Genomic DNA, 22,437 nt, shown 5'->3' with positions numbered 1-22,437 from the left:
ACAGATAGCGCTGTAGATATTTCCATCTTTATACACTTACCGGTTTAGATATTTCCTTCTTTTTAGAGATAGTGTTGTGGATATTTCCATGTTTACACAGATAGCGGTGCAGATATTTCCATGTTTACACAGATAGCGGTGTAGATATTTCCAAGTTTTTGCAGATAGCCGGGTAGATATTTCCACTTTTAGACAGATAGCGGTGTAGATATTTCCATGTTTAAACAGATAGCGGTGTAGATATCTCCATGTTCCTACAGAGGGCGGTGTAGATATTTCCATGCTTATACAGTTGTCGGTTTAGACATTTCCATGTTCATACAGATGGCGGTGTATATATTTCCATGTTTATAGAGATGGCGGTGTAGATATTTCCATGTTTATAAAGACCGCGGTGTAGATATTTCCATCTTTATAGAGATGGCGGTGTAGATATTACCATGTTCATACAGATGGCGGTGTAGATATTTCCATGTTTCTTCAGATAGCGATGTAGATATTTCCATTTTCGTACAGATAGCGGTGTAGATATTTCCATCTTTATACACACGGCGGTGCTGATATTTCCAGGTTCATACAGATGGCGGTGTATGTATTTTCATGTTTATAGAGATGGCGGTGTAGATATTTCCATGATTATAGAGATAGTGGTGTAGATATTTCCATGTTTGTAGAGATCGCGGTGTACATATTTCCCTATTTCACAGATAAGTGTAGATATTTCCGTGTTTATACAGATAGCGGTGTAGATATATCCATGTTTATAGAGATAGCAGTGTAATTATTTCCATGTTTACACAGATAACACTGTAGATATTTCCATGTTTATACGGATAGCGGTGTAGATATTTCCATGTTCATAGAGATTGCGGTGTAGATATTTCCATGTTCATACAGATAGCGGTGTAGATATTTCCATGTTCATACAGATGGCGGTGTAGATATTTCCATGTTCATACAGATGGCGGTGTAGATATTTCCATGTTCATACAGATGGAGGTGTAGACATTTCCAAGTTCATACACATGGTGGTGTAGATATTTCCATGTTCATAGAGATGGCGTTGTAGATATTTCCATGTTCATACAGATGGCGGTGTAGATATTTCCATGATTATACAGATGGCGTTGTAGATATTTCCATGTTAATACAGATAGCGGTGTAGATAGTTCCATGTTTATGCAGATAGCGCTGTAGATATTTCCATGTATATTCATATGGCTGTGTAGGTATTTCCATCTCTATACAGATGTCGGTGTAGATATTTCCATGTTTATGCAGATGGCGGTGTAGATATTTCCATGTTTATTCATATGGCTGTGTAGATATTTCCATCTCTATACACATAGCGGTGTAGATATTTCCATGTGTATGGAGTTGGCGGTATAGATATTTCTGTGTTTATACAGATGGCGGTGTAGATATTTCCATGCTCATACAGATAGCGGTGTAGATATTTCCATCTTTATACACATGGCGTTGTAGATATTTCCATCTTCATACAGATGGCGGTGTATGTATTTCCATGTTTATAGAGAAGGCGGTGCAGATACTTCCATGATTATAGAGACGGTGGTGTGGATATTTCCATGTTTATAGAGATAGCGATGTAGATATTTCCCTGTTTCACAGATAGCAGTGTAGATATTTCCATGTTTATACAGGTAGCGGTGTAGATATATCCATGTTTACAGAGATAGCGGTGTAATTATTTCCATGATTATACAGATAACACTGTAGATATTTCTATGTTTATACGGATAGCGGTGTAAATATTTCCATGTATATACGGATAGTGGTGTAGATATTTCCATGTTTATACAGATGGCAGTGTAGATATTTCCATGTTTATAGAGATGGCAGTGTAGATATTTCCTTGTTTATACAGATAGCGGTGTAGATATTTCCATGTTCATACAGATAGCAGTGTAGATATTTCCATGTTCATACAGATGGCGGTGTACATATTTCCATGTTCATACACATGGTGGTGTAGATATTTCCATGTTCATACAGATGGCGTTGTAGATATTTCCATGTTCATACAGATGAAGGTGTAGACATTTCCATGTTTATACAGATGGCGGTGTAGATATTTCCATCTCTATACATATGGTGGTGTAGATATTTCCATGTTTATTCATATGGCTGTGTAGATATTTCCATCTCTATACAGATGGCGGTGTAGATATTTCCATGTTTATTCATATGGCTGTGTAGATATTTCCATCTCTATACTGATAGCGGTGTACTTATTTCCATGTGTATGAAGATGGCGGTATTCATATTTCTGTGTTTATACAGATGGCGGTGTAGATATTTCCATGCTCATACAGATAGCGGTGTAGATATTTCCATCTTTATACACATGTCGTTGTAGATATTTCCATGTTCTTACATATGGCGGTGTATGTATTTCCATGTTTATAGAGATGTCGGTGTAGATACTTCCATGATTATAGAGATAGTGGTGTAGATATTTCCATGTTTATAGAGATAGCGATGTAGATATTTTCCTGTTTCAGAGATAGCGGTGTAGATATTTCCATGTTCATACAGATAGCGGTGTAGATATTTCCATGTCCATACACATGGTGGTGTAGATATTTCCATGTTTATTCATATGGCTGTGTAGATATTTCCATCTCTATACAGATGGCGGTGTAGATATTTCCATGTTCATACAGATGGCGGTTTAGATATTTCCATGTTTATAGAGACGGCGGTGTAGATATTTACATCTTTATAGAGATGGCAGTGTAGATATTTGCAAGTTCATACAGATGGCGGTGTAGATACTTCCATGTTTATAGAGATAGCGGTGTAGACATTTCCATGTTTACACAGATAGTGGTGTAGAAATTTCCATGTTTATATATTTGGCAGTGTAGATATTTCCATGTTCATACAAATGGCAGTGAAGGTATTTCCATGTTTATATATTTGGCAGTGTAGATATTTCCATGTTCATACAAATGGCGGTGAAGGTATTTCCATGTTTATACACTTAACGGTGTAGATATTTCCAAGTTTTAAGAGGTAGTGGTGTAGATATTTCCATGTTTACAGAGATAGCGGTGTAGATATTTCCATGTTTATCCCGATAGCCGTGTACATATTTCCGTGTTTATACAGATGGCGGTGTATATATTTCTATGTTTATACAGAAAGCGGTGTAGATATTTCCATCTTTATACACATAACGGTATAGATATTTCCTTCTTTTTAGAGATAGCGGTGTAGATATTTCCATGTTTACACAGATAGCGGTGGAGATATTTCCAAGTTTACACAGATAGAAGTGTAGATATTTCCATGTTTATACAAATAGCGGTATAGATATTTCCATCTTTATACAGATAGCGGTGTAGATATTTGCATGTTTATACAGATAGCGGTGTGGATATTTCCATGTTTATACAGATACCGGTGTAGTTATTTCCATGTTTTTACAGTGAGCGGTGTAGATATTCCCACGTTTACACAGGTAGCATTGCAGATATTTCTATGTTTATATAGATAGCGCTGTATGTATTTCCATGTTTATGCAGATAGCGGTGTAGATATTTCCATCTTTAAACAGATAGCGCTGTAGATATTTCCATCTTTATACACTTACCGGTGTAGATATTTCCTTCTTTTTAGAGATAGTGTTGTGGATATTTCCATATTTACACAGATAGCTGTGTAGACATTTCCATGTTTACACAGATAGAAGTGTAGATATTTCCATGTTTATACAGATAGCGGTGTAGATATTTCCAAGTATATTCAGTTAGCGGTGGAGATATTTGCATGTTTATACAGACAGCGGTGTAGATATTTCCAATTTATACAGATAGCGGTGTATATATTTCCACGTTTACACAGGTAGCGGTGTAGATATTTCCATATTTAAATAGATACTGGTGTATGTGTTTCCATGTTTATGCAGATACCGGTGTAGATATTTCCATGTTCCTAAAGATGGCGGTGTAGATATTTGCATGTTCATACAGATGGCGGTGTAGATATTTCCATGTTTATAGATATAGCGGTGTAGATATTTCCATGTTTAGCCAGATAGCGGTGTACTTATTTCCATGTTTATACAGATGGCGGTGTAGATATTTCCATGTTTATAGAGATAGCGGTGTAGATATTTCCATGTTCCTACTGATGGCCGTGTAGATATTTCCATGTTTATAGAGTTCGCGGTGTAGATATTTCCATATTCATACAGATGTCGGTGTAGATATTTCCATGTATATACACATAGCAGTGTAGATATTTCCAACTTTATACACATAACGGTGTAGATATTTCCATGTTTACAGAGATAGCGGTGTAGATATTTCCATATTAACACACATAGCGTTTTAGTTATTTCCATGTTTACACAGATAGCGGTGTAGATATTTCCATGTTTATACAGATAGCGGTGTAGATATTTCCATGTATATAGAGATAGCGTTGTGGATATTTAGATGCTTACACAGATAGCGGTGCAGATATTTCCATGTTTACACAGATAGCGGTGTAGATATTTCCAAGCTTTTGCAGATAGCCGGGTAGATATTTCCACTTTTAGACAGATAGCAGTGTAGATATTTCCATGTTTAAACAGATAGCGGTGTAGATATCTCCATGTTCCTACAGAGGGCGGTGTAGATATTTCCATGTTTATACAGTTGGCGGTTTAGACATTTCCATGTTCATACAGATGGCGGTGTAGTTATTTCCATGTTTATACAGATAGCGGTGTAGATATTTCCATGTTTTTACAGATTTCAGTGTAGATATTTCCATGTTTGTACAGATAACGGTGTCAATATTTCCATGTTTATACAGGTAGCGGTGTAGATATTTCCATGTTCCTACAGATGGCGGTGTAGACATTTCCATGTTTATAGAGTTGGCGGTGTAGATATTTCCATATTAATACAGATGGCGGTGTAGATATTTCCATGTTTACACAGATAGAAGTGTAGATATTTCCATGTTTATACAAATAGCGGTGTAGATATTTCCATGTCTATTCAGATAGCGGTGTAGATATTTCCATGTTTATACAGATAGTGGTGTAGATGTTCCCACGTTTACACAGGTAGCGGTGTAGATATTTCCATGTTCATAAAGATAACGGTGTATGTATTTCCATGTTTATGCAGATAGCGGTGTAGATATTTCCATGTTTATACAGATAGCGGTGTAGATACTTAAATGTTTATACAGATAGTGGTGTAGATATTTCCATCTTTTAGAGTTGGCGGTGTAGATATTTCCATGTTCATGCAGACGGCGGTGTACATATTTCCATGTTTGCATAGTAGGCAGTGTAGATATTTCCATGTTCATACAAATGGCGGTGAAGATATTCCCATGTTTACACAGATAGCGGTGTAGATTTTCCATCTTTATACACATAACGGTGTGGATATTTCCATGTTTTTAGAGATAGCGGTGTAAATATTTCCTTGTTTACCCAGAGAGCAGTGTAGATATTTCCATGTTTATGCAGATAGCGGTGTAGACACTTCCATGTTTATACAGATAGCGTTGTCGATATTTCCATGTTTATACAGATAGCGGTGTAGATATTTCCATGTTTACACAGATAGCGCTGTAGCTATTTTCATGTTTATACAGATATCGGTGTAAGTATTTCCATGTTTATACAGATAGTGGTGTAGTTATTTCCACGTTTATTGAGATAGCGCTGTAGATATTTCCATGTTTATAGAGATAGCGGTGTAGATATTTCCATGTTTACACAGATAGCGGTGTAGATATTTCCGTGTTTACACAGATAGCGGTGTAGATATTTCCATGTTTATATAGTTGGCAGTGTAGATATTTCCATGTTCATACAAATGGCGGTGAAGGTATTTCCATCTTTATACACATAACGGTGTAGATATTTCCAAGCTTTAAGAGATAGTGGTGTAGATATTTCCATGTTTACACTGATAGCGGTGAAGATATTTCCATGTTTATCCAGATTGCAGTGTACATATTTCCGTGTTTATACAGATGGCGGTGTAGATATTTCTATGTTTATACAGAAAGCGGTGTAGATATTTCCATCTTTATACACATAACGGTGTAGATATTTCCTTCTTTTTAGAGATAGTGGTGTAGATATTTCCATGTTTACATAGATAGCCGTGGAGATATTTCCAAGTTTACACAGATAGAAGTGTAGATATTTCCATGTTTATACAAATAGCGGTATAGATATTTCCATCTTTATACAGATAGCGGTGTAGTTATTTGCATGTTTATACAGATAGCGGTGTAGATATTTCCATGTTTATACAGATACCGGTGTAGTTATTTCCATGTTTTTACAGTGAGCGGTGTAGATATTCCCACATTTACACAGGTAGCAGTGCAGATATTTCTATGTTTATATAGATAGCGCTGTATGTATTTCAATGTTTATGCAGACAGCGGTGTAGATATTTCCATCTTTAAACAGATAGCGCTGTAGATATTTCCATCTTTATACACTTAACGGTGTAGATATTTCCTTCTTTTTAGAGATAGTGTTGGGGATATTTCCATGTTTACACAGATAGCGGTGCAGATATTTCCATGTTTACACAGATAGCGGTGTAGATATTTCCAAGTTTTTGCAGATAGCCGGGTAGATATTTCCACTTTTAGACAGATAGCGGTGTAGATATTTCCATGTTTAAACAGATAGCGGTGTAGATATCTCCATGTTCCTACAGAGGGCGGTGTAGATATTTCCATGTTTATACAGTTGGCGGTTTAGACATTTCCGTGTTCATACAGATGGCGGTGCAGTTATTTCCATGTTCATAGAGATGGCGGTGTAGTTATTTCCATGTTTATACAGATAGCGGTTTAGATATTTCCATCTTTATACACATAACCGTGAAGTTATTTGCATCTTTTTAGAGATAGCGGTGTAGATATTTCGATTTTTACACAGATAGCGGTGTAGATATTTCCAAGTTTACACAGATAGCAGTGTAGATATTTCCATCTTTACACGGATAGCGGTGTAGATATTTCCATGTTTTTACAGATTGCAGTGTAGATATTTGCATGTTTATACAGATAACGGTGTCAATATTTCCATGTTTATACAGATAGCGGTGTAGATATTTCCATGTTTATACAGATAGCGGTGTAGATATTTCCATGTTTACACAGATAGCGGTGTAGATATTTCCGTGTTTACACAGATAGCGGTGTAGATATTTCCATGTTTATATAGTTGGCAGTGTAGATATTTCCATGTTCATACAAATGGCGGTGAAGTTATTTCCATCTTTATACACATAACGGTGTAGATATTTCCAAGCTTTAAGAGATAGTGGTGTAGATATTTCCATGTTTACACTGATAGCGGTGTAGATATTTCCATGATTATCCAGATAGCGGTGTACATATTTCCGTGTTTATACAGATGGCGGTGTAGATATTTCTATGTTTATACAGAAAGCGGTGTAGATATTTCCATCTTTATACACATAACGGTGTAGATATTTCCTTCTTTTTAGAGATAGTGGTGTAGATATTTCCATGTTTACATAGATAGCAGTGGAGATATTTCTAAGTTTACACAGATAGAAGTGTAGATATTTCCATGTTTATACAAATGGCGGTATAGATATTTCCATCTTTATACAGATAGCGGTGTATTTATTTGCATGTTTATACAGATAGCGGTGTAGATATTTCCATGTTTATGCAGATACCGTTGTAGTTATTTCCATGTTTTTACAGTGAGCAGTGTAGATTTTCCCACATTTACACAGGTAGCAGTGCAGATATTTCTATGTTTATATAGATAGCGCTGTATGTATTTCCATGTTTATGCAGACAGCGGTGTAGATATTTCCATCTTTAAACAGATAGCGCTGTAGATATTTCCATCTTTATACACTTAACGGTGTAGATATCCTTCTTTTTAGAGATAGTGTTGTGGATATTTCCACGTTTACACAGATAGCGGTGTAGATATTTCCATGTTTACACAGATAGAAGTGTAGATATTTCCATGTTTATACAGATAGCGGTGTAGATATTTCCATGTCTATTCAGTTAGCGGTGGAGATATTTGCATGTTTATACAGACAGCGGTGTAGATGTTTCCAATTTATACAGATAGCGGTGTAGATATTTCCATGTTTATACAGATAGTGGTGTAGATATTTCCACGTTTACACAGGTAGCGGTGTAGATATTTCCATATTTAAATAGATACTGTTGTATGTGTTTCCATGTTTATGCAGATACCGGTGTAGATATTTCCATGTTCCTACAGATGGCGGTGTAGATATTTGCATGTTCATACAGATGGCGGTGTAGATATTTCCATGTTTATAGATATAGCGGTGTAGATATTTCCATGTTTAGCCAGAAAGCGGTGTACTTATTTCCATGTTTATACAGATGGCGGTGTAGATATTTCCATGTTTATAGAGATAGCGGTGTAGATATTTCCATGTTCCTACTGATGGCGGTGTAGATATTTCCATGTTTATTGAGTTCACGGTGTAGATATTTCCATATTCATACAGATGTCTGTGTAGATATTTCCATGTTTATACACATAGCAGTGTAGATATTTCCACCTTTATACACATAACGGTGTAGATATTTCCATGTTTACAGATATAGCGGTGTAGATATTTCCATATTAACACAGATAGCGTTTTAGATATTTCCATGTTTACACAGATAGCGGTGTAGATATTTCCATGTTTATACAGATAGCGGTGTAGATATTTCCATGTATATAGAGATAGAGTTGTGGATATTTAGATGCTTACACAGATAGCGGTGCAGATATTTCCATGTTTACACAGATAGCGGTGTAGATATTTCCAAGTTTTTGCAGATAGCCGGGTAGATATTTCCACTTTTAGACAGATAGCGGTGTAGATATTTCCATGTTTAAACAGATAGCGGTGTAGATATCTCCATGTTCCTACAGAGGGCGGTGTAGATATTTCCATGTTTATACAGTTGGCGGTTTAGACATTTCCATGTTCATACAGATGGCGGTGTAGTTATTTCCATGTTTATACAGATAGCGGTTTAGATATTTCCATCTTTATACACATAACCGTGAAGTTATTTGCATCTTTTTAGAGATAGCGGTGTAGATATTTCGATTTTTACACAGATAGCGGTGTAGATATTTCCAAGTTTACACAGATAGCAGTGTAGATATTTCCATCTTTACACGGATAGCGGTGTAGATATTACCATGTTTTTACAGATTGCAGTGTAGATATTTGCATGTTTATACAGATAACGGTGTCAATATTTCCATGTTTATACAGATAGCGGTGTAGATATTTCCATGTTTATACAGATAGCGGTGTATCCATTTCCATGTTTACATAGATAGCGGTGTAGATATTTCCACGTTTATAGAGATAGCGGTGTAGATATTACCATGTATATACAGATAGCGGTGTGGATATTTCCATGTTTATAGAGATAGCAGTGTAGATATTTCCATGTTCCAACAGATGGCGGTGTAGATATTTCCATGTTCATACAGAAGGTGGTGTTGATACCGGTGAAGATATTTCCATGTTCCTACAGATGGCAGTGTAGATATTTCCATGTTCATACTGATGGCGTTGTAGATATTTCCATGTTTATAGATATAGCGGTGTAGATATTTCCATGTTTAGCCAGATAGCGGTGTACTTATTTTCATGTTTATACAGATGGCGGTGTAGATATTTCCATGTTTATACAGATAACGGTGTAGATATTTCCATGTTCCTACAGATGGCGGTGTAGATATTTCCATGTTTATAGAGTTGGCGGTGTAGATATTTCCATGTCTATTCAGTTAGCGGTGGAGATATTTGCATGTTTATACAGACAGCGGTGTAGATGTTTCCAATTTATACAGATAGCGGTGTAGATATTTCCATGTTTATACAGATAGTGGTGTAGATATTTCCACGTTTACACAGGTAGCGGTGTAGATATTTCCATATTTAAATAGATACTGTTGTATGTGTTTCCATGTTTATGCAGATACCGGTGTAGATATTTCCATGTTCCTACAGATGGCGGTGTAGATATTTGCATGTTCATACAGATGGCGGTGTAGATATTTCCATGTTTATAGATATAGCGGTGTAGATATTTCCATGTTTAGCCAGAAAGCGGTGTACTTATTTCCATGTTTATACAGATGGCGGTGTAGATATTTCCATGTTTATAGAGATAGCGGTGTAGATATTTCCATGTTCCTACTGATGGCGGTGTAGATATTTCCATGTTTATTGAGTTCACGGTGTAGATATTTCCATATTCATACAGATGTCTGTGTAGATATTTCCATGTTTATACACATAGCAGTGTAGATATTTCCACCTTTATACACATAACGGTGTAGATATTTCCATGTTTACAGATATAGCGGTGTAGATATTTCCATATTAACACAGATAGCGTTTTAGATATTTCCATGTTTACACAGATAGCGGTGTAGATATTTCCATGTTTATACAGATAGCGGTGTAGATATTTCCATGTATATAGAGATAGAGTTGTGGATATTTAGATGCTTACACAGATAGCGGTGCAGATATTTCCATGTTTACACAGATAGCGGTGTAGATATTTCCAAGTTTTTGCAGATAGCCGGGTAGATATTTCCACTTTTAGACAGATAGCGGTGTAGATATTTCCATGTTTAAACAGATAGCGGTGTAGATATCTCCATGTTCCTACAGAGGGCGGTGTAGATATTTCCATGTTTATACAGTTGGCGGTTTAGACATTTCCATGTTCATACAGATGGCGGTGTAGTTATTTCCATGTTTATACAGATAGCGGTTTAGATATTTCCATCTTTATACACATAACCATGAAGTTATTTGCATCTTTTTAGAGATAGCGGTGTAGATATTTCGATTTTTACACAGATAGCGGTGTAGATATTTCCAAGTTTACACAGATAGCAGTGTAGATATTTCCATCTTTACACGGATAGCGGTGTAGATATTACCATGTTTTTACAGATTGCAGTGTAGATATTTGCATGTTTATACAGATAACGGTGTCAATATTTCCATGTTTATACAGATAGCGGTGTAGATATTTCCATGTTTATACAGATAGCGGTGTATCCATTTCCATGTTTACATAGATAGCGGTGTAGATATTTCCACGTTTATAGAGATAGCGGTGTAGATATTACCATGTATATACAGATAGCGGTGTGGATATTTCCATGTTTATAGAGATAGCAGTGTAGATATTTCCATGTTCCAACAGATGGCGGTGTAGATATTTCCATGTTCATACAGAAGGTGGTGTTGATACCGGTGAAGATATTTCCATGTTCCTACAGATGGCAGTGTAGATATTTCCATGTTCATACTGATGGCGTTGTAGATATTTCCATGTTTATAGATATAGCGGTGTAGATATTTCCATGTTTAGCCAGATAGCGGTGTACTTATTTTCATGTTTATACAGATGGCGGTGTAGATATTTCCATGTTTATACAGATAACGGTGTAGATATTTCCATGTTCCTACAGATGGCGGTGTAGATATTTCCATGTTTATAGAGTTGGCGGTGTAGATATTTCCACATTAATACAGATGGCGGTGTAGATATTTCCATGTTTACACAGATAGAAGTGTAGATATTTCCATGTTTATACAAATAGCGGTGTAGATATTTCCATGTCTATTCAGATAGCGTTGTAGATATTTGCATGTTTATACAGACAGCGGTGTAGATATTTCCATTTTTATACAGATAGCGGTGTAGATATTTCCATGTTTATACAGATAGTGGTGTAGATTTTCCCACGTTTACACAGGTAGCGGTGTAGATATTTCCATGTTTATAAAGATAACGGTGTATGTATTTCCATGTTTATGCAGATAGCGGTGTAGATATTTCCATGTTTATACAGATAGCGGTGTAGATACTTCCATGTTTATACAGATAGTGGTGTAGGTATTTCCATCTTTATAGAGTTGGCGGTGTAGATATTTCCATGTTCATGCAGACGGCGGTGTACCTATTTCCATGTTTGTATAGTTGGCAGTGTAGATATTTCCATGTTCATACAAATGGCTGTGAAGATATTCCCATGTTTACACAGATAGCGGTGTAGATATTTCCATCTTTATACACATAACGGTGTGGATATTTCCATGTTTTTAGAGATAGCGGTGTAAATATTTCCTTGTTTACCCAGAGAGCGGTGTAGATATTTCCATGTTTATGCAGATAGCGGTGTAGACATTTCCATGTTTATACAGATAGCGGTGTCGATATTTCCATGTTTATACAGATAGCGGTGTCGATATTTCCATGTTTATACAGATATCGGTGTAAGTATTTCCATGTTTATACAGATAGTGGTGTAGATATTTCCATGTTTATACAGATAGCGGTGTAGATATTTCCATGTTTATACAGATAGCGGTGTAGATATTTCCATGTTCATACAGATAGCGGTGTAGATATTTCCATGTTTATACAGATAGCGGTGTAGATATTTCCATGTTCATACAGATAGCGGTGTATATATTTCCATGTTCATACAGATAGCGGTGTAGATGTTTCCATGTTCATACAGATAGCGGTGTAGATATTTCCATGTTCATACAGATAGCGGTGTAGATATTTCCATGTTCATACAGATAGCGGAGTAGTTATTTCCATGTGTAAAGAGATAGCTGTGTAGATATTTCCCTGTATATGCAGATAGCAGTGTAGATATTTCCATGTTCAAACAGATAGCGGTGTATGTATTTCCATGTTCATACAGATAGCGGTGTAGATATTTAAATGTTCATACAGATAGCGCTGTAGATATTTCCATGCTTATACAGATAGCGGTGTAGTTTTTTCCATGCTTATAGAGATAGCGGTCTAGATATTTCCATGTTCCTATACATGGCTGTGTAGATATCTCCATGTTTATACAGATAGCATTGTAGGTATTTCTATGATTATAGAGATAGCGGTGTAGATATTTCCATGTTTACAGAGTTGGCGGTGTAGATATTTCTATATTCATACAGATGGCGGTGTAGATATTTCGATTTTTATACAGATAGCAGTGTAGATATTTCCATCTTTATACACATAATGGTGTAGATATTTCCATGTTTTAAGAAATAGCCGTGTAGATAATTCCATGTTTACACAGATAGCGGTGTAGATATTTCCATGTTTACACAGATAGCAGTGTAGATATTTCCATGTTTATAGAGATGGCTGTGTAGATATTTCTATGTTTATAGAGATAGCGGTGTAGATATTTCCGTGTTTACACAGATAGTGGTGTAGCTATTTCCTTGTTTACACAGATAGCGGTGTAGATATTTCCATGTTCATACAGATAGCTGTGTAGATATTTCCATGTTTATAGAGATATCGGTGGAGATATTTCCATGTTTATACAGATAGCAGTGTAGATATTTCCATGTTCATACAGATGGCGGTGTAGGTATTTCCATGTTCATACGGATGGCGGTGTAGATATTTCCATGTTCTTACAGATGGCGGTGTAGATATTCCCATGTTTATAGACATAGCGTTGTAGATATTTCCATGTTCACAGAGATAGCGTTGTAGATATTTCCATGTTTACACAGATAGCGGTGTAGATACTTCCATGTTTATACAGATAGTGGTGTAGATATTTCCATCTTTATAGAGTTGGCGGTGTAGTTATTTCCATGTTCATGCAGACGGCGGTGTACATATTTCCATGTTTATATAGTTGGCAGTGTAGATATTTCCATGTTCATACAAATGGTGGTGAAGATATTCCCATGTTTACACAGATAGCGGTGTAGATATTTCCATGTTTATACACATAACGGTGTGGATTTTTTTCTCGTTTTTAGAGATGGCGGTGTAGATATTTCCTTGTTTAGCCAGAGAGCGGTGTAGATATGTCCATGTTTATGCAGATAGCGGTGTAGACATTTCCATGTTTATACAGATAGCGGTGTCGATATTTCCATGTTTATACAGATAGCGGTGTAGATATTTCCATGTTTACACAGATAGCGCTGTAGCTATTTTCATGTTTATACAGATATCGGTGTATTTCCATGTTTATACAGATAGTGGTGTAGTTATTTCCACGTTTATTGAGATAGCACTGTAGATATTTCCATGTTTATAGAGATAGCGGTGTAGATATTTCCATGTTTACACAGATAGCGGTGTAGATATTTCCGTGTTTACACAGATAGCGGTGTAGATATTTCCATGTTTATATAGTTGGCAGTGTAGATATTTCCATGTTCATACAAATGGCGGTGAAGGTATTTCCATCTTTATACACATAACGGTGTAGATATTTCCAAGCTTTAAGAGATAGTGGTGTAGATATTTCCATGTTTACACTGATAGCGGTGTAGATATTTCCATGTTTATCCCGATAGCGGTGTACATATTTCCGTGTTTATACAGATGGCGGTGTAGATATTTCTATGTTTATACAGAAAGCGGTGTAGATATTTCCATCTTTATACACATAACGGTATAGATATTTCCTTCTTTTTAGAGATAGCGGTGTAGATATTTCCATGTTTACACAGATAGCGGTGGAGATATTTCCAAGTTTACACAGATAGAAGTGTAGATATTTCCATGTTTATACAAATAGCGGTATAGATATTTCCATTTTATACAGATAGCGGTGTAGTTATATCCATGTTTATAGAGATAGCAGTGTAATTATTTCCATGTTTACACAGATAACACTGTAAATATTTCCGTGTTTATGCGGATAGCGGTGTAGATATTTCCATGTTCATAGAGATTGCGGTGTAGATATTTCCATGTTTATCCAGATATCTGTGTACATATTTCCGTGTTTATACAGATGGCGGTGTAGATATTTCTATGTTTATACAGAAAGCGATGTAGATATTTCCATCTTTATACACATAACGGTGTAGATATTTCCTTCTTTTTAGAGATAGCGGTGTAGATATTTCCATGTTTACACAGATAGAAGTGTAGATATTTCCATGTTTATAAAAATAGCGGTATAGATATTTCCATCTTTATACAGATAGCGGTGTAGATATTTGCATGTTTATACAGATAGCGGTGTAGATATTTCCATGTTTATACAGATACCGGTGTAGTTATTTCCAAGTTTTTACAGTGAGCGGTGTAGATATTCCCACGTTTACACAGGTAGCAGTGCAGATATTTCTATGTTTATATAGATAGTGCTGTATGTATTTCCATGTTTATGCAGATAGCGGTGTAGATATTTCCATCTTTAAACAGATAGCGCTGTAGATATTTCCATCTTTATACACTTAACGGTGTAGATATCCTTCTTTTTAGAGATAGTGTTGTGGATATTTCCACGTTTACACAGATAGCGGTGTAGATATTTCCATGTTTACACAGATAGAAGTGTAGATATTTCCATGTTTATACAGATAGCGGTGTAGATATTTCCATGTCTATTCAGTTAGCGGTGGAGATATTTGCATGTTTATACAGACAGCGGTGTAGATGTTTCCAATTTATACAGATAGCGGTGTAGATATTTCCATGTTTATACAGATAGTGGTGTAGATATTTCCACGTTTACACAGGTAGCGGTGTAGATATTTCCATATTTAAATAGATACTGTTGTATGTGTTTCCATGTTTATGCAGATACCGGTGTAGATATTTCCATGTTCCTACAGATGGCGGTGTAGATATTTGCATGTTCATACAGATGGCGGTGTAGATATTTCCATGTTTATAGATATAGCGGTGTAGATATTTCCATGTTTAGCCAGAAAGCGGTGTACTTATTTCCATGTTTATACAGATGGCGGTGTAGATATTTCCATGTTTATAGAGATAGCGGTGTAGATATTTCCATGTTCCTACTGATGGCGGTGTAGATATTTCCATGTTTATTGAGTTCACGGTGTAGATATTTCCATATTCATACAGATGTCTGTGTAGATATTTCCATGTTTATACACATAGCAGTGTAGATATTTCCACCTTTATACACATAACGGTGTAGATATTTCCATGTTTACAGATATAGCGGTGTAGATATTTCCATATTAACACAGATAGCGTTTTAGATATTTCCATGTTTACACAGATAGCGGTGTAGATATTTCCATGTTTATACAGATAGCGGTGTAGATATTTCCATGTATATAGAGATAGAGTTGTGGATATTTAGATGCTTACACAGATAGCGGTGCAGATATTTCCATGTTTACACAGATAGCGGTGTAGATATTTCCAAGTTTTTGCAGATAGCCGGGTAGATATTTCCACTTTTAGACAGATAGCGGTGTAGATATTTCCATGTTTAAACAGATAGCGGTGTAGATATCTCCATGTTCCTACAGAGGGCGGTGTAGATATTTCCATGTTTATACAGTTGGCGGTTTAGACATTTCCATGTTCATACAGATGGCGGTGTAGTTATTTCCATGTTTATACAGATAGCGGTTTAGATATTTCCATCTTTATACACATAACCATGAAGTTATTTGCATCTTTTTAGAGATAGCGGTGTAGATATTTCGATTTTTACACAGATAGCGGTGTAGATATTTCCAAGTTTACACAGATAGCAGTGTAGATATTTCCATCTTTACACGGATAGCGGTGTAGATATTACCATGTTTTTACAGATTGCAGTGTAGATATTTGCATGTTTATACAGATAACGGTGTCAATATTTCCATGTTTATACAGATAGCGGTGTAGATATTTCCATGTTTATACAGATAGCGGTGTATCCATTTCCATGTTTACATAGATAGCAGTGTAGATATTTCCACGTTTATAGAGATAGCGGTGTAGATATTACCATGTATATACAGATAGCGGTGTGGATATTTCCATGTTTATAGAGATAGCAGTGTAGATATTTCCATGTTCCAACAGATGGCGGTGTAGATATTTCCATGTTCATACAGAAGGTGGTGTTGATACCGGTGAAGATATTTCCATGTTCCTACAGATGGCAGTGTAGATATTTCCATGTTCATACTGATGGCGTTGTAGATATTTCCATGTTTATAGATATAGCGGTGTAGATATTTCCATGTTTAGCCAGATAGCGGTGTACTTATTTTCATGTTTATACAGATGGCGGTGTAGATATTTCCATGTTTATACAGATAACGGTGTAGATATTTCCATGTTCCTACAGATGGCGGTGTAGATATTTCCATGTTTATAGAGTTGGCGGTGTAGATATTTCCACATTAATACAGATGGCGGTGTAGATATTTCCATGTTTACACAGATAGAAGTGTAGATATTTCCATGTTTATACAAATAGCGGTGTAGATATTTCCATGTCTATTCAGATAGCGTTGTAGATATTTGCATGTTTATACAGACAGCGGTGTAGATATTTCCATTTTTATACAGATAGCGGTGTAGATATTTCCATGTTTATACAGATAGTGGTGTAGATTTTCCCACGTTTACACAGGTAGCGGTGTAGATATTTCCATGTTTATAAAGATAACGGTGTATGTATTTCCATGTTTATGCAGATAGCGGTGTAGATATTTCCATGTTTATACAGATAGCGGTGTAGATACTTCCATGTTTATACAGATAGTGGTGTAGGTATTTCCATCTTTATAGAGTTGGCGGTGTAGATATTTCCATGTTCATGCAGACGGCGGTGTACCTATTTCCATGTTTGTATAGTTGGCAGTGTAGATATTTCCATGTTCATACAAATGGCTGTGAAGATATTCCCATGTTTACACAGATAGCGGTGTAGATATTTCCATCTTTATACACATAACGGTGTGGATATTTCCATGTTTTTAGAGATAGCGGTGTAAATATTTCCTTGTTTACCCAGAGAGCGGTGTAGATATTTCCATGTTTATGCAGATAGCGGTGTAGACATTTCCATGTTTATACAGATAGCGGTGTCGATATTTCCATGTTTATACAGATAGCGGTGTCGATATTTCCATGTTTATACAGATATCGGTGTAAGTATTTCCATGTTTATACAGATAGTGGTGTAGATATTTCCATGTTTATACAGATAGCGGTGTAGATATTTCCATGTTTATACAGATAGCGGTGTAGATATTTCCATGTTCATACAGATAGCGGTGTAGATATTTCCATGTTTATACAGATAGCGGTGTAGATATTTCCATGTTCATACAGATAGCGGTGTATATATTTCCATGTTCATACAGATAGCGGTGTAGATGTTTCCATGTTCATACAGATAGCGGTGTAGATATTTCCATGTTCATACAGATAGCGGTGTAGATATTTCCATGTTCATACAGATAGCGGAGTAGTTATTTCCATGTGTAAAGAGATAGCTGTGTAGATATTTCCCTGTATATGCAGATAGCAGTGTAGATATTTCCATGTTCAAACAGATAGCGGTGTATGTATTTCCATGTTCATACAGATAGCGGTGTAGATATTTAAATGTTCATACAGATAGCGCTGTAGATATTTCCATGCTTATACAGATAGCGGTGTAGTTTTTTCCATGCTTATAGAGATAGCGGTCTAGATATTTCCATGTTCCTATACATGGCTGTGTAGATATCTCCATGTTTATACAGATAGCATTGTAGGTATTTCTATGATTATAGAGATAGCGGTGTAGATATTTCCATGTTTACAGAGTTGGCGGTGTAGATATTTCTATATTCATACAGATGGCGGTGTAGATATTTCGATTTTTATACAGATAGCAGTGTAGATATTTCCATCTTTATACACATAATGGTGTAGATATTTCCATGTTTTAAGAAATATCCGTGTAGATAATTCCATGTTTACACAGATAGCGGTGTAGATATTTCCATGTTTACACAGATAGCAGTGTAGATATTTCCATGTTTATAGAGATGGCTGTGTAGATATTTCTATGTTTATAGAGATAGCGGTGTAGATATTTCCGTGTTTACACAGATAGTGGTGTAGCTATTTCCTTGTTTACACAGATAGCGGTGTAGATATTTCCATGTTCATACAGATAGCTGTGTAGATATTTCCATGTTTATAGAGATATCGGTGGAGATATTTCCATGTTTATACAGATAGCAGTGTAGATATTTCCATGTTCATACAGATGGCGGTGTAGGTATTTCCATGTTCATACGGATGGCGGTGTAGATATTTCCATGTTCTTACAGATGGCGGTGTAGATATTCCCATGTTTATAGACATAGCGTTGTAGATATTTCCATGTTCACAGAGATAGCGTTGTAGATATTTCCATGTTTACACAGATAGCGGTGTAGATACTTCCATGTTTATACAGATAGTGGTGTAGATATTTCCATCTTTATAGAGTTGGCGGTGTAGTTATTTCCATGTTCATGCAGACGGCGGTGTACATATTTCCATGTTTATATAGTTGGCAGTGTAGATATTTCCATGTTCATACAAATGGTGGTGAAGATATTCCCATGTTTACACAGATAGCGGTGTAGATATTTCCATGTTTATACACATAACGGTGTGGATTTTTTTCTCGTTTTTAGAGATGGCGGTGTAGATATTTCCTTGTTTAGCCAGAGAGCGGTGTAGATATGTCCATGTTTATGCAGATAGCGGTGTAGACATTTCCATGTTTATACAGATAGCGGTGTCGATATTTCCATGTTTATACAGATAGCGGTGTAGATATTTCCATGTTTACACAGATAGCGCTGTAGCTATTTTCATGTTTATACAGATATCGGTGTATTTCCATGTTTATACAGATAGTGGTGTAGTTATTTCCACGTTTATTGAGATAGCGCTGTAGATATTTCCATGTTTATAGAGATAGCGGTGTAGATATTTCCATGTTTACACAGATAGCGGTGTAGATATTTCCGTGTTTACACAGATAGCGGTGTAGATATTTCCATGTTTATATAGTTGGCAGTGTAGATATTTCCATGTTCATACAAATGGCGGTGAAGGTATTTCCATCTTTATACACATAACGGTGTAGATATTTCCAAGCTTTAAGAGATAGTGGTGTAGATATTTCCATGTTTACACTGATAGCGGTGTAGATATTTCCATGTTTATCCCGATAGCGGTGTACATATTTCCGTGTTTATACAGATGGCGGTGTAGATATTTCTATGTTTATACAGAAAGCGGTGTAGATATTTCCATCTTTATACACATAACGGTATAGATATTTCCTTCTTTTTAGAGATAGCGGTGTAGATATTTCCATGTTTACACAGATAGCGGTGGAGATATTTCCAAGTTTACACAGATAGAAGTGTAGATATTTCCATGTTTATACAAATAGCGGTATAGATATTTCCATTTTATACAGATAGCGGTGTAGTTATATCCATGTTTATAGAGATAGCAGTGTAATTATTTCCATGTTTACACAGATAACACTGTAAATATTTCCGTGTTTATGCGGATAGCGGTGTAGATATTTCCATGTTCATAGAGATTGCGGTGTAGATATTTCCATGTTTATCCAGATATCTGTGTACATATTTCCGTGTTTATACAGATGGCGGTGTAGATATTTCTATGTTTATACAGAAAGCGATGTAGATATTTCCATCTTTATACACATAACGGTGTAGATATTTCCTTCTTTTTAGAGATAGCGGTGTAGATATTTCCATGTTTACACAGATAGAAGTGTAGATATTTCCATGTTTATAAAAATAGCGGTATAGATATTTCCATCTTTATACAGATAGCGGTGTAGATATTTGCATGTTTATACAGATAGCGGTGTAGATATTTCCATGTTTATACAGATACCGGTGTAGTTATTTCCAAGTTTTTACAGTGAGCGGTGTAGATATTCCCACGTTTACACAGGTAGCAGTGCAGATATTTCTATGTTTATATAGATAGTGCTGTATGTATTTCCATGTTTATGCAGATAGCGGTGTAGATATTTCCATCTTTAAACAGATAGCGCTGTAGATATTTCCGTCTTTATACACTTACCGGTGTAGATATTTCCTTCTTTTTAGAGATAGTGTTGTGGATATTTCCATGTTTACACAGATAGCGGTGTAGATATTTCCATGTTTACACAGATAGAAGTGTAGATATTTCCATGTTTATACAGATAGCGGTGTAGATATTTCCAAGTCTATTCAGTTAGCGGTGGAGGTATTTGCATGTTTATACAGACAGCTTTGTAGATGTTTCCAATTTATACAGATAGCGGTGTAGATATTTCCATGTTTATACAGATAGCGGTGTATCCATTTCCATGTTTACATAGATAGCTGTGTAGATATTTCCAGGTTTATAGAGATAGCGGTGTAGATATTACCATGTATATACAGATAGCGGTGTGGATATTTCCATGTTTATAGAGATAGCAGTGTAGATATTTCCATGTTCCAACAGATGGCGGTGTAGATATTTCCATGTTCATACAGAAGGTGGTGTTGATACCGGTGAAGATATTTCCATGTTCCTACAGATGGCAGTGTAGATATTTCCATGTTCATACTGATGGCGTTGTAGATATTTCCATGTTTATAGATATAGCGGTGTAGATATTTCCATGTTTAGCCAGATAGCGGTGTACTTATTTTCATGTTTATACAGATGGCGGTGTAGATATTTCCATGTTTATACAGATAACGGTGTAGATATTTCCATGTTCCTACAGATGGCGGTGTAGATATTTCCATGTTTATAGAGTTGGCGGTGTAGATATTTCCACATTAATACAGATGGCGGTGTAGATATTTCCATGTTTACACAGATAGAAGTGTAGATATTTCCATGTTTATACAAATAGCGGTGTAGATATTTCCATGTCTATTCAGATAGCGTTGTAGATATTTGCATGTTTATACAGACAGCGGTGTAGATATTTCCATTTTTATACAGATAGCGGTGTAGATATTTCCATGTTTATACAGATAGTGGTGTAGATTTTCCCACGTTTACACAGGTAGCGGTGTAGATATTTCCATGTTTATAAAGATAACGGTGTATGTATTTCCATGTTTATGCAGATAGCGGTGTAGATATTTCCATGTTTATACAGATAGCGGTGTAGATACTTCCATGTTTATACAGATAGTGGTGTAGGTATTTCCATCTTTATAGAGTTGGCGGTGTAGATATTTCCATGTTCATGCAGACGGCGGTGTACCTATTTCCATGTTTGTATAGTTGGCAGTGTAGATATTTCCATGTTCATACAAATGGCTGTGAAGATATTCCCATGTTTACACAGATAGCGGTGTAGATATTTCCATCTTTATACACATAACGGTGTGGATATTTCCATGTTTTTAGAGATAGCGGTGTAAATATCTCCTTGTTTACCCAGAGAGCGGTGTAGATATTTCCATGTTTATTCAGATAGCGGTGTAGACATTTCCATGTTTATACAGATAGCGGTGTTGATATTTCCATGTTTATACAGATAGCGGTGTCGATATTTCCATGTTTATACAGATAGCGGTG

Source organism: Gorilla gorilla, chromosome 5, assembly GCF_029281585.2.
Source record: "Gorilla gorilla gorilla isolate KB3781 chromosome 5, NHGRI_mGorGor1-v2.1_pri, whole genome shotgun sequence".
NCBI classification, from domain to species: Eukaryota; Metazoa; Chordata; class Mammalia; order Primates; family Hominidae; genus Gorilla; species Gorilla gorilla.
The sequence above is the reverse complement of the archived record's forward strand: the minus strand, read 5'-3'. Positions refer to the sequence as shown.